Source organism: Prinia subflava, chromosome Z, assembly GCF_021018805.1.
Source record: "Prinia subflava isolate CZ2003 ecotype Zambia chromosome Z, Cam_Psub_1.2, whole genome shotgun sequence".
Lineage (NCBI taxonomy): Eukaryota > Metazoa > Chordata > Aves > Passeriformes > Cisticolidae > Prinia > Prinia subflava.
This window is the reverse complement of record NC_086283.1, coordinates 8,195,373-8,207,516: the sequence shown is the minus strand read 5'-3', so window position 1 is coordinate 8,207,516 and position 12,144 is coordinate 8,195,373.

Sequence of the window (12,144 nt, the reverse complement as noted above, 5' to 3'; positions counted from 1 at the left end):
AAGTTTTGGTTGCTTTAAATACAGTTGGTCTGCTCTTCGATATTACGTTCCCCTGTGGGAATGGTTTCTCCCCCCTCAGGGACCCCTAGGGCTGGTAGCCATATAGTTTAACCATTCCTCCCCTTTCTGACCCTATTGGCTGTGTCCCAAAGTGTCCCTCCCTGGCAGGAGCTAAGAAAACACCCTGTTCCTCTGTGCATGCCCGCTTTCCCTCTGGACACCACCTGGAATAAAGGTCTTGATCTGCAGCTGGGGGTCAGAGCCTCTTTTGGAGTCCTTTATCCTGTCCCTGAAATATTCCTCCAAAGCTTTCTAAGGCCTGAGGTAACATTGGAACCTCAGAGGGATTAAAGGAGGATTTATTTCACTTCTGTGCTGGACTCGGCTGAGAGACAGAGATGTTGGAGAGGTGGAAGTAAGGCTCTTGGTTTGAGCAGTCAGCAGCTCATTCTTTTCATCACACTGTAGTCATTGATTTGGGGGAAAGGTGCTAAAGCCATAAGCTTTGTAGTTCTTGTGGCCAGCGTGTGTTGTACGGGGAAAAAGAAACCGGCCCTGCTTGGGGTGTGAGGGGTTCCATTTCTCAGGCCAGACTCTGGTGGATGCTTTGGTGAAAATGTCGGGATTCCATTGCTCAGAAGGTGGAAAGAGGAGCAGGTTGTGCACACGTCCAAAGAAAGCATTTTGTTTTGGGAATAACTGGCACATAAACAAACTGCTGCATTTAGTGTTGTAAGGTTTCATTAGAATTACAGTCTGGAGGCTTTTGAATGGATGGAGTTGGTTACTGACTTGGAGCTGTTAGCAGTACAACTGTGTGGTAGCTCCAGTGCCTTCAGTTACAGCACTATAATCCCAAGTTACATTGAAAAGAAATGCAATTATCCAGAGATATAATAACTGGACATAGGAAAGGAAAGAAAACTACTTCTGTTTTATAAAAGTAATAAAGAGGCAAGGGCAGATCTCAGGTATACAATGCAACAGTAACTTCACTGTGCCCTGAAACACAAAAGTGAAAACTAAATTTTCCTTACTTCCAGCATTGTCTTGAAGCCAATTTTTTTATGTCTTTCTCAGTTTTAGTGTTTTTTCCCTTTAGATTTCTGTAATTTTGTTCACTTTTATACAGTAGCATCTCAAAGGCCTTGGCAGAGTCTACATGGGGAGTGATACCCATTTCTCAAGGGAGCTGCAGATTTAGATGGAAATAATAGATTATTGGGTTAGAGAGCTTCCAAGAAACCTTCCTCTGATTGTCCCAAGGGTGGAAATAAGAGTCACCTTCATGTAGGTCCTTGAGTTGTCCTGGCTGAAGTATCTACCTTTCTGAAATTATTGGGAAACTTCCCCAGGCCTCACAACCTTCAACAACAATAAGCAGCAGCCTCATGATGACAGCAACCAACCCTGGCAGGACTCTCAAATGGGTTCTATCTACTCCTATGGACTTGTATGAGTTAGAGAACTGTGCCCAAGTAGGGGAAAAGAAGCTGTGGCTGTGGTAAGATGGGAAATGGCAAACATGGATGAAATGGGGAAATATTATTATTCTGAAATAAACAGGAATAAGAGAAAAATGTAATTTTAAACTTATTTGGGTAAAAAAAAAAAGATGAAAGTCCCATCAAGTGGCTACCCTACCAATCAGATGTTTTAGCCTGGTATTCTCCAGATAGCTGGGGTACTTCTCGTGCAGGCATGTGGAGAGGAGCAGTGAGGTATAAATGTGCAGAGGGAAGGGTGAGCTGAATGGACCATGGTTATTTGGCACACTCCAGCTGTGGAACTCTCCCTCTAGCAATTTTTCCCTCTCCTGCCATATGTTTGTAGAAAAGTTTTTAATCTGGACTTAAAAGTTTTAAATGTTCTGGACTGTGGACCATTTCTGGGTTATCTGTGGCTGTTTGAGTTGATAGAGCTAAGAGCTGCTTATGTGGTGTTTGAGTGGGGTTTTTTTTTGTGACAGGCAGATCTCCAATTTGGTTGCATTCAGTCTGTATAAAAAATACACATTAAAACACTAGCATATGCTGAAGAAAATAATGTAGGTGATTTTAATAGCTTGTATGCAAAGAATCCTGCTATTTTGCAAAGAAAATACAAAAATGGTGGTCTGGGATATCATAACCAAGTCCTTGTAGAGCTCTCAGGGTGCCAATAGGTTTGCAAACTCAAGTGATTGCATTTGATAATGTGCATATTTCTTTGTGGTATTTGTATTTAGCCAGTGGAATTTCCCACAACAACTGCCAGTGACCCAGGTTTTAAATTAGGGTTTTAAATAGAGGGGGTTTTAAATATGGGGATGAAGTTATGGGTAGTTAAAATAGATGATAGGGATGGACCATGGGGAATGGAAGCCTCATGGTTTAGAACTTAGGCCAAGAATTTTGAGCCAACTGCTACTCATAACAAACTTTGTTGCTCCTTTCTCAGAAGTGTCCAGTCCAGATCACTGTTGGCAACCAGAAGGATCAAAGTTCTGATTCACTATTGCAAATCCCAGGCACCCTCCTTCAACTGAGGTCTGCAATGGTTGACTTCCTAAAATTACCTTTTATTCAATTTTATTCTGCAACAATGAAAAGGCTGTAGAGTTGCTGAGCTTCTGGTTATTATAGGGTTTGTCCAGCTAACATTACTTTTTAGCTTAAACTGTAGATTCTCTCAAGCATAGATACCTGTTTTTATACCCATTTTGCACTGTTACAGTTCCCTAGCTGTAATGCATATATTTTGCTATGGTTCAATATAAGCTTGGATGATGACATGTCGGGCTGATAATAACTCCCGGTGTATTTTATTGGCATTGTTCTCTTAAACAAAATCGCATCAGATATAGACTATTGAGATGCCCAAGACGTCAGGAGTTATAATAGGTGTGTGAAATTCTGCACACATTTAGCTACTTTTGTAGAAAGAGCTAATGTTTGGCACCCCTGAAGGTTGTTTTTATTCATCTGGCATGCTTCCATTCAAATACCCATTTAATGTGGTCACCAGCTATAGAAATAGTTAAACAGTACTGTAAATGGACATGTTTTCTTTGTTGGGATGATCGCTGACACACTGAATTCTTTTCATTAAGTAATTTGACCACAAGCATTTCTTTACTTTGGAAAAAGGAGGAAAAAAGCTCTAGCAAATACACTTCCTTTCAGTTTTCATACTTGCAGTGTTTATATTAGGGGGATATAATTAGAATTTCAGGATAAATGGCACAAGATATTGGAAGAAAATCAAGACTAAAATAAACATTTAATTCCTCTCTTTTGGATTTGACCATTGCACACAAACATTTGGTTATAAATAGATACCTCATCCATGTTGGAGTAACATTTTACATTCAAAGTGCGATTCTGGAAAAGAAAATCCTTTTCAAAGTGATCTGAAGCAAACGTGCAATTTGAAACCTTTGGTTAGTTGATGTATCTTTACTACAATTGGATTATATTTATATGCTCCGTAGTAAATACCAAAAAGCCCTCTGAAGTAAAACATGTTCCAGCTGAATAATCCTTACCGAGAGAACTTGCAAATGCAGTTGTTTTTAGCTTTTGATAAGTTTGCATTTCGCAGGATATTGCGTACTATTCGTATACACTATAGCTACTGTTACAAGAATAAACACAACTGGCATGTACTCTGCCAACCTGACAGACATAAATCAGCTGATCTATTTGATGATAGCACTTACCTTACCTGAGAGAAGTGGGAGCACTCAAGGTCTGAGGACAACACAGTACTATTCTGTGTCTACCATCAGACAGAATTTGTCTGCATCTACAGAATTTGCTACTCCGTGTGGAGATTGCTGAAAAACACAGTTTTGCATTTTTCCTTGTGAATCTAATCATGAAGAATGTTAGTGCCTCTCTGAAGACCTGTTAGCCATGAAAATATAGGCACACATGCACAAAATTGCTAGGAATTAATACTTATCTTCATCTACAGAGAAGAGTCAGTGCAGTGCAGAAGACAGTAAGATAAACTTTTCAGCTCAGGTGTTCTCAAACTGAATTTTTGAAGTAGTGCTTTCTGTCTGGATGATCAAATCCACTACAATAATTTCTTATATGAAGCACAGGAGGTTTCTATAATTGTTGTCTGACTCTCCTAGTTGTATGTATGCACCTTCCATTTATTGAGAAAGAGTAGAAAATGCTTTTATTTGATAATTTGTTATTTTGAACCAAGAAAATCACAGCTGAATTTGACAACCATGAAACCAAATAGAAGAAATTACTCAAAGCATTAAATGCCAGAAGGAACTAATTTTATTCTAATCAATGCTCTAGACCTTGCTGTGCTGTCACTGTGTGAGGAGTGAGAAACTCAATCAGGTTTGAGTTGCAGAAGGAATCTGCAGAAATTTTTATCAGAGGTGTCCCTAGGGCACTCTGATAAAGTATTCCTTGGGGCTGCACATACTGTATCAAGTTGCCCTAGAAAGTGAGCACACCTGATTTTTCATTCATCAATACTATTGATGTTGGAGAAATGATTCATAAACTAAATTAATTAAAAGTACAGGACAACTAGGTTTGGCTTCCCTGTTTGTTTGCTTGAATCCAAAATTCGTAATCTTCTGGGAGCCAAGAACCAGAGATTAGCATCTTCATCATCACTTACAGATCAAGCAAACCCGAGCCTTTAAGTGGACTGCTTTTGGTTCCTTCCTGATTTACCATGCTTTAAATATATTCATTTTTCCTTAGGAGATCACTGCCTTCCCTTTCAGTGAAAGTAGAAACTGAGTACTATATGTCACAGTGGACACGGAAAGAACCACACAAGGACACGCTGGTGAGCGAAGCAGGAAAAAAAGGCCGAGTTTATTTACAAAACTCAGTTTTATACGTTTCCTATGGGGCCTGTGGATTGGAGGATGGAATTCCACCTCTCAATCCACATTGATCAAGCTAACTGTCAATCACCTTTCTCCTCCCACCTAGAAATATGTAAACAATGAAAGACAGTTAGCAAAACATGGCCAGTGTTTATAGTAGAAAGTGTGATATGGTGAAATTTCTGACTCCAATATGAAGAACATTACAGAAGGCTTAGAAAAGTCTTCAAAACCAGGGTGACAACTATACAAGCCTGGTAGTCTGGTTTTCTGATGGGCAGCTGACTTTAACTGCACTTAAAGGAAAAATGACAGCTCATTTAACTAGATAGTTTCCCTCCGCCTTTGAGAGCTGACAGTCACTTTAAAGATGTATCTTTTACACTATTCAGATTATTGCAAAATATTTTAGAGCAGCTCAGGCTGTGGTTCTTGGAGGAAGGTTGACCTTTCTATAGACACTTTCCTGCCTACCTTTTCAACTGTAATCGTTTCCCTTCTTGACCAAGCATAGTTCTCAGTCATGGTTGGTAAAGGAAGAGCAACTGGTCTCAGCTACCTGGACTTGTGCAAAGCATTTGACACTGTCCCACACAGCATCCTTGTCTCTAAACTGGAGAGACATGGATTTGATGGATGGACCACTAAATGAATAAGGAATTGGCTACATGGTTGCATTCAAAGACTCCTAGTCAATGGCTTCATGCCCAAGTGGAGAGCAGTGACAAGAGGTGTTCCTCAGGGGTTGGTGTTGGGACTGGGACTTTCTAACGCCTTTGTCTGTGACGTGGGAATTTTAGTGCACTGTCAGACAGTTCACTGACAATACCAAGCTGAGTGGTGTGGTCAACACGCTGGAGGAAAGGGATATCACCCAAAGGGACCTTAGTAGGCTCAAGAGGAGGGTCCATGAAAACCCCATGATATTCAGCAAGGCCAAGTGCCTGGTCTTGCACCTGGTCTTACACCTGGGTCAAGGGAATCCCAAGCACAAATACAGGCTAGGTGAAAAATAGATTGAGAGCAGCCCTGAGGAGGACTTGGGAATGCTGGTGGATGAGAAGCTCAACACAGCTCATCAGTGTGCACTTGCAGCCCTCTGTTTCTCCATAGAACTGGTTGTTAATTCTGTCACTAAGTCTGTTACCTGTGGATTCTGTAGAGCTCTGCAGGACTATTTTCATTTAATCTTGGAACATTTTGATATAGTCTGAAAGTCAGTTTTTAAAATTGTCAGTAGATTTGTTGCAGTCTTTTTTAGATTTTTCCCTCTCCTTTAATGATACTCATTACAACTCTTTCTGAGAAATTTTCTCATTTCATCTTCCATAGAGTCTCCTCATTACTGATGGAGAAATCTTCTAGTCTCGTGCTCCCAGTCTAAGTCAGAACTGTTTCATTTTCTGCCTTAAGAAAATTGCAGTTCCGGAGAATTGCAGTTTATTTCAACAGTTCAGGCACGTGTTAGATTGCATTTTAAATGAAGCACAGTACTTAGTGTCTCCTACCACAAGATATCCCTGAAAACTCATAGAAGTCTTCAAGAGTGTTATTTGTATTTACTGGTTTTGAATATACAGCTTCAAAATGAATATAGTATGAAATAAAATTGAATGCTACTGCATTGTTTTAGTAGAATATAAAATAACCAGTAAATGTCCACCAAATCCTGCAGACAACCCTGAAACTGCTTAATTACCCTTCACGCTCAGCACTTAAACCTATCTTAAATCTCTTGCATCCTCTTGTCTCTCAGTGTATTCTGAAAGTGTGAAGTTCATGCACATCCTAGTCTCTCAAATACTACCTAATGGAAGCCACAGACAAAATCTGTAATGCTGAAAGGCATCTAAAGGTTCCCAAGCAGCTCTCTGTGTACTAATCATCATACCAGTCCCATGCTTTATCTATCTATTACTACACTAACTATTAATACACTACTTCTATGAGATCTTGTTTGCTTGTTTTGACTGAAAACATATGACCATTTCATTGTTATAAATTTCTAGTTTCACAGAGGTTTCACTGGGTCTTGATCTGTTTAACATCTTTGTTACTGGACTGGATGATGTGGCATGTGTACCCTCAGAAAATTTGCTGGTGACCCCAAACCGAAGAGGGTGGCTGTCATGCCAGAGGGTCATGCTGTCATCCAGAGGGACTTTGACAGGCTGGAGCAATGGGCTGGCAAGTGTTCTATGCAGTTCAGCACAGGAAGGTGCAGATTTCTGCACATGCAGAGGAATGAGCTCATGCACTGCATGCCGACAGCTTTGCAGAAAAGAGCTTGGGGGTCCCGATGGACACCAGGCTGAACAGGAGCCAGCAGAATGGCCATGCTGCAAAGGCAATATCCTGGGCTACATTAGCAGGATTGCTGCCAGCAGGTCAAGGGAGGTGATCCTTCCCCTCTACTCAACCCTGTTAAGTCCATACCTGGATTTCTTGGTCTAGCCCTGGGCTCCCAAATACAAGAGAGATACAAAGCTACTAGAGAGGAGCCCAGCAAAGGAGCACTAAGTGTTTAAAGGACAATACCATTTCTCCCAGGAGGAAAGGCTGAGAGAAACTGGACTCTTTAGCCTGAAAGATGAGAAGGCCTGGGGGGAATTTCATCAATGTGGAATAATAACTGAAAAGAAGGCGGTGTAAAGCAGATGGAGCCAGGTACTTGCCAATAGTGTCCAGTGATGAGACAAGAGGCTATGGACTCAAACAGGAGATTCCACCTGAATGTGAGGAGACACTTTTTCACTGTGAAGGTGGCTGAATACTGGCATGGGTTGCCTAGAGAGGTTGAGGGGTCTGTATCCTTGGAACTATTTTAAAGGCTACCTGGACAAGGTCCTGGGCAACCAGTTGCAGGTGACCCTGCTTGAGGAGGGAGGTTGAACAAGGTGACCAACAGAGATCCCTTTCACTCTCAACTATTCTTTATGAGTTTGCAGATAATATAAAGTTGAACAGAGAAGCTGGGTCAACAATATCAAAACTAAATGAAAACTCTGCCACAGAGCGTTTGCAGTAGGTTTTCCTGCCTACTATTCCCCCTTGGTATCTCAATATATACTAGGAACTTTCTGTATGTCAAAAAAAAGATTGAAATTAAAGACTTCCATTAGACACAGCTATTTTCCCCTTGTGAATAACAATTTGGACTAATTTATATAAGCAGTTCTAGATCAATTTATCAGCAACCAGTACCAGAGGATGCATGTCATTACACAACTATAGCTGAGCTTAGACAAGCAAAGATACAGCACCTGAAACCAAATGAAACTGAGGGAAAACCAGGACCAAGAATGATTTATTTATTTTCAGCTAATTTACTCCATCTTTGCTAGAATTTATGTAGAGATTCAGGTTCATTATGAAAAAAATAAAACAGCCTAAAGAATCAGATTAAAGTAGTGCTTAATAATTTCTCTCTGGAAAGGCATTGTCATAATTTATAATTTATATAGGAAGTCTAGGCAGCATACCCATACTTGCCCTCTCCCTTCCCCCCCAGTATTGGCAATGAGCCCAAGGCACAGGGAGAAACAAAATTATGAAAACTGTTTGACAGTCTAAGCTGGTACCTTAGGCAGTTGTAAATAATTTTCTTCGGGTTCTGCATCTCCCAGTATATTTCTTGCTGTAAGGACCATAATTCATTACCGGGAACAATTGAATCCATGCTGCACCAGATTATTTGCTGCTTTTGTCATAAAGACAATTCTTGTAACTTTTCAGGTTGATTTATGGCTCTTCCCTATATATTAAAATTCTTATGCATCTTAAGAAGTCCTAGCTTGCAGTTTCTGATCATGAAAGAGAAACTTAGCTGAAGCCCATATTTTTTTCAGGTAATATACAGAACTAGTGGCCTTCTTGATTCAATACAATTCCTATTAGAATTATGATAAAAAACATGTCTTCATGCAAATCCCTTCTGTTAATGTTACTTTTTCTCTTGTTGAAATTATAGCAGAAATTGTGAGGTTAAGTTTGGTTTTAACTCTCATATTTGTGGGTTTTGAGTCTTAAAAGCTTTTAAATAGTTATCTTCTGCATGACATGTGTGAATCTTTTCCTGTTTTATTTTATTTATATTTTATTTCTTTATGGAGAGTAATCTGGTGATTACATTTTTGGTTTCAGGGTTTGTTTTTTTTCTTTTTTTAAGATTCTGTCTTCTGCCTCTAATGTTGTTCAACACCAGGTTTTATGCACTCTTGCCCATGAAAAAGACAGTGCACTGTTGATATGAAGTGTTGCTGAGTGTGTATTTTCTGGCCATATAAGTAATATTTCTTTAGTAAGTTCCACTAAGGCTGAACATCTTGCTTATGTCTCAGTTTTGGTCTCATCCCTCTGAGTGCTAAATGCACGTGCATGCAGCCCATGGAGATGATCATGATTTAACTGACAAAGTACTATTGATGTATAGTACGGTGTTCCTGTGTTTTGCCTTCCTGAGGAAAGGAGACAGCATCAGGCATTGGCTGCACAGTGTAAAACTAGACATGAACAGCTGTAGCATGATCTGAAAAACACATGCTGTAAAGCTATAGGAGTTGTACTGGACTCAGTGTATTACTGGAACAGTAGAATCTTCCAAAAATTACATGGAAAAAGGTAAGGCAAAGTAGACTGACTCCCTAACCAACAGGGCAATTTTAGACTTGAGGGATTATCATTCTGATCCCCTGTGCAAAATATGTTTGGTATCAAAATTGGTAATGTGGAGAGCTAGAATTTTTTTTAACTATATATATGCATATTTCATTCATATGAAATTTTACAGGGTTTTGAAAGGCAAATTATTGTTTATTTACAGGGGAAGAGAACTTCTTTGCACTATAATGAAATGCAGTAAACTTCAATACAAATACTACTCATAGTTTTTAAAGAAGGATTAAGTATGTGTGGAAAAAAACTTACTGGAAAAAAACCCCAAATTATTTTGGAAGACTTCATGCAGAAAAAGCATTTGGAAGCTTTTGAACTAGTATCCAAAGCACAGGGTTTATCTGTGTAGAAGATAATTGGATACTTCAGTGTCTGACAGGTTGGATGACTTTCTTACTCTTTCAAGAAGGTTAACTTAGAGAAAGCTGGAGTACAAGAGTGATTTAGCTGATTGAATTGCTGTATTTCCTTGACACCTTATAGTTTTCTTATTAGCACAGGAGTCATAGAATTCTTACCTGCCATGTGACAGAGATAATATTTACTTAATAAATGTTTCTTTTAAATATACCACAGAACTGCATAGCCCTAGAGGAAAAGTAGCGACATCAAAAGTCTCACAGACAATTTGGACTTGGATTCTTTCCTTCTGTTCCACTTCGTAAGAGGTATACATGTTACATTAGCAGCACAAATGCAGACTGTGATCCTGCTTGCCATTAACTGCAAATCAAGTGGTTTTTCCCCAAGTCGTGGAGTGATTTAGTGACTTGGGATAGTGTGGGATTTGTGGTCAACTTTCTCAGCCTCAATGAGGGTGAAATACCTAGAAAAGAGGGAGGATGGATTTGTGGTTTAAGTACGAAATTGGAAAACAGGACATCTGTACCTGGTTTGATGACAGAAGATTTGATTTGAGGAAAAGCAATTTTCTGTTCCTTAATTTCTGCTTATGTAAATGGGAGTGTTATTGACTGATTCTGCTGAAAAGAGGACTTGATTTATTAACGTTCATAACATGCTTTAAGACAAGGAGGAAGTCAGTATTAGGAAAGTGGACTTAAAAGAACTTCTTTAATACCGTCCTCAAAGAGAAGTTACCTGGCTTTAGAATACCCTGAAAGCAATATTGGTGTGTTTATGTCCAATTCATAGATATGCGTAACAATGAAGATAAATTTTAAAGTTCCTTCTATGTGATTTCTGTCATGTCTACCATATTCTATCATCACCATATTTACCAATATCTGTTAGACTACAATATCTGTCACTTGCATCTTTATAGTTCTTTTTTTTTTTTTTAATATTGCCTGTCCAGATGACGCCAGGGAGTATTCCAGAAACCATTTCTGTTCTGTTGGTTTTCCCCCTCAGGAATGGTTACAGCAACAAAGAGCATACAAAAACCTGAACTTCATCCTGCAGCAGAGGTTTGGAACACAAGACTGCTGGGCACAGCCTACTCCAGGTGAACTAAAAGTAAGTGGTAGTGTTGGAGAGGAGCAGGTCCCACACTCACAAGGAAGGTTCGTTTCACTAGACACAACTGTAAACAAGCTTGCCTCCTTAGAACTGGGTTGCCTATGGTTTACATGTGTTTTTAGTTGATGTTCCTTGTATTACCAGTTATATGTATGGCTCGTGACAGTGATTCTTGATTCTTTAATGGAATATATGCTGCAAATATACTCTGCACTGAACTGTTGAGGATTTTTAAAACATCACTGCTGTCCTGAGAAGTGCATTGAACACATTCCTGCATGTGTAGTTAAACTGCAATGTGCCAGATGTCACTCTGTCACACTCACCATCCCAGAAGCAGCAGTTGCCCTCACCACTTTTACCCTCCTTGCCACAGAACTAGCAAGCCTCTCTCTCAAGGCATTTCTTCACTCTCTGCTGCCTTTTCACCAGGATTCAGATTTGTGTGCAGTCAGATGTACCTTCATCACTTACGGTGCGGAATACAGGAATAGAACATATACCTGGGACTTCATTCCCTGGGAAATTGTAGATAATTCAGAACCTAATGGGTTTGCTAATGGCATGGTCAGCTGCAAGTATTTTCAGCTGCAAGTATCTTCAACTCTTCCTCTGCTCTCAACGCAGTGTATCTTATCAAGTTCAGGGTCTTGATTTGCATAGAAGGGTCTCATTCTGAGCTCAATATACCTGTGAGACTAGAAGTCTGAGATGAAGAGCATGACTGATAGTGTAGTTTTTTGGTACAAGACACATAAATATAATTATGGAAGAATGGAGAAGGTTAAAAAAGCAGGAATGATCACAATGCTTGCATAAAATGAACACCTTTTCAGGCAAAATTCACTTTCCTATGAGTTTTTACTTCTTTTTTATACACAAGGATAGCAGCATTGCTGTTCAAAATATTATTTTCCTCTGTGTTTCTGCTTAATTGTTGCTAATTTGCAGCTAAAAACTTGACTATCATGTTATGCTTAATCAAGTGTCTTACCAGTATCTTTAAAGAAACTTTCTTGGACACTTGTTCTAGTCAATCATCTGAATACTTGATGCACAGCTGCCGCACTTCTATTGTTAGTTAAGTCTTGCTGGACATCGGGTCAGTCCACTCAATGGCATCAGGATTTTGCCTG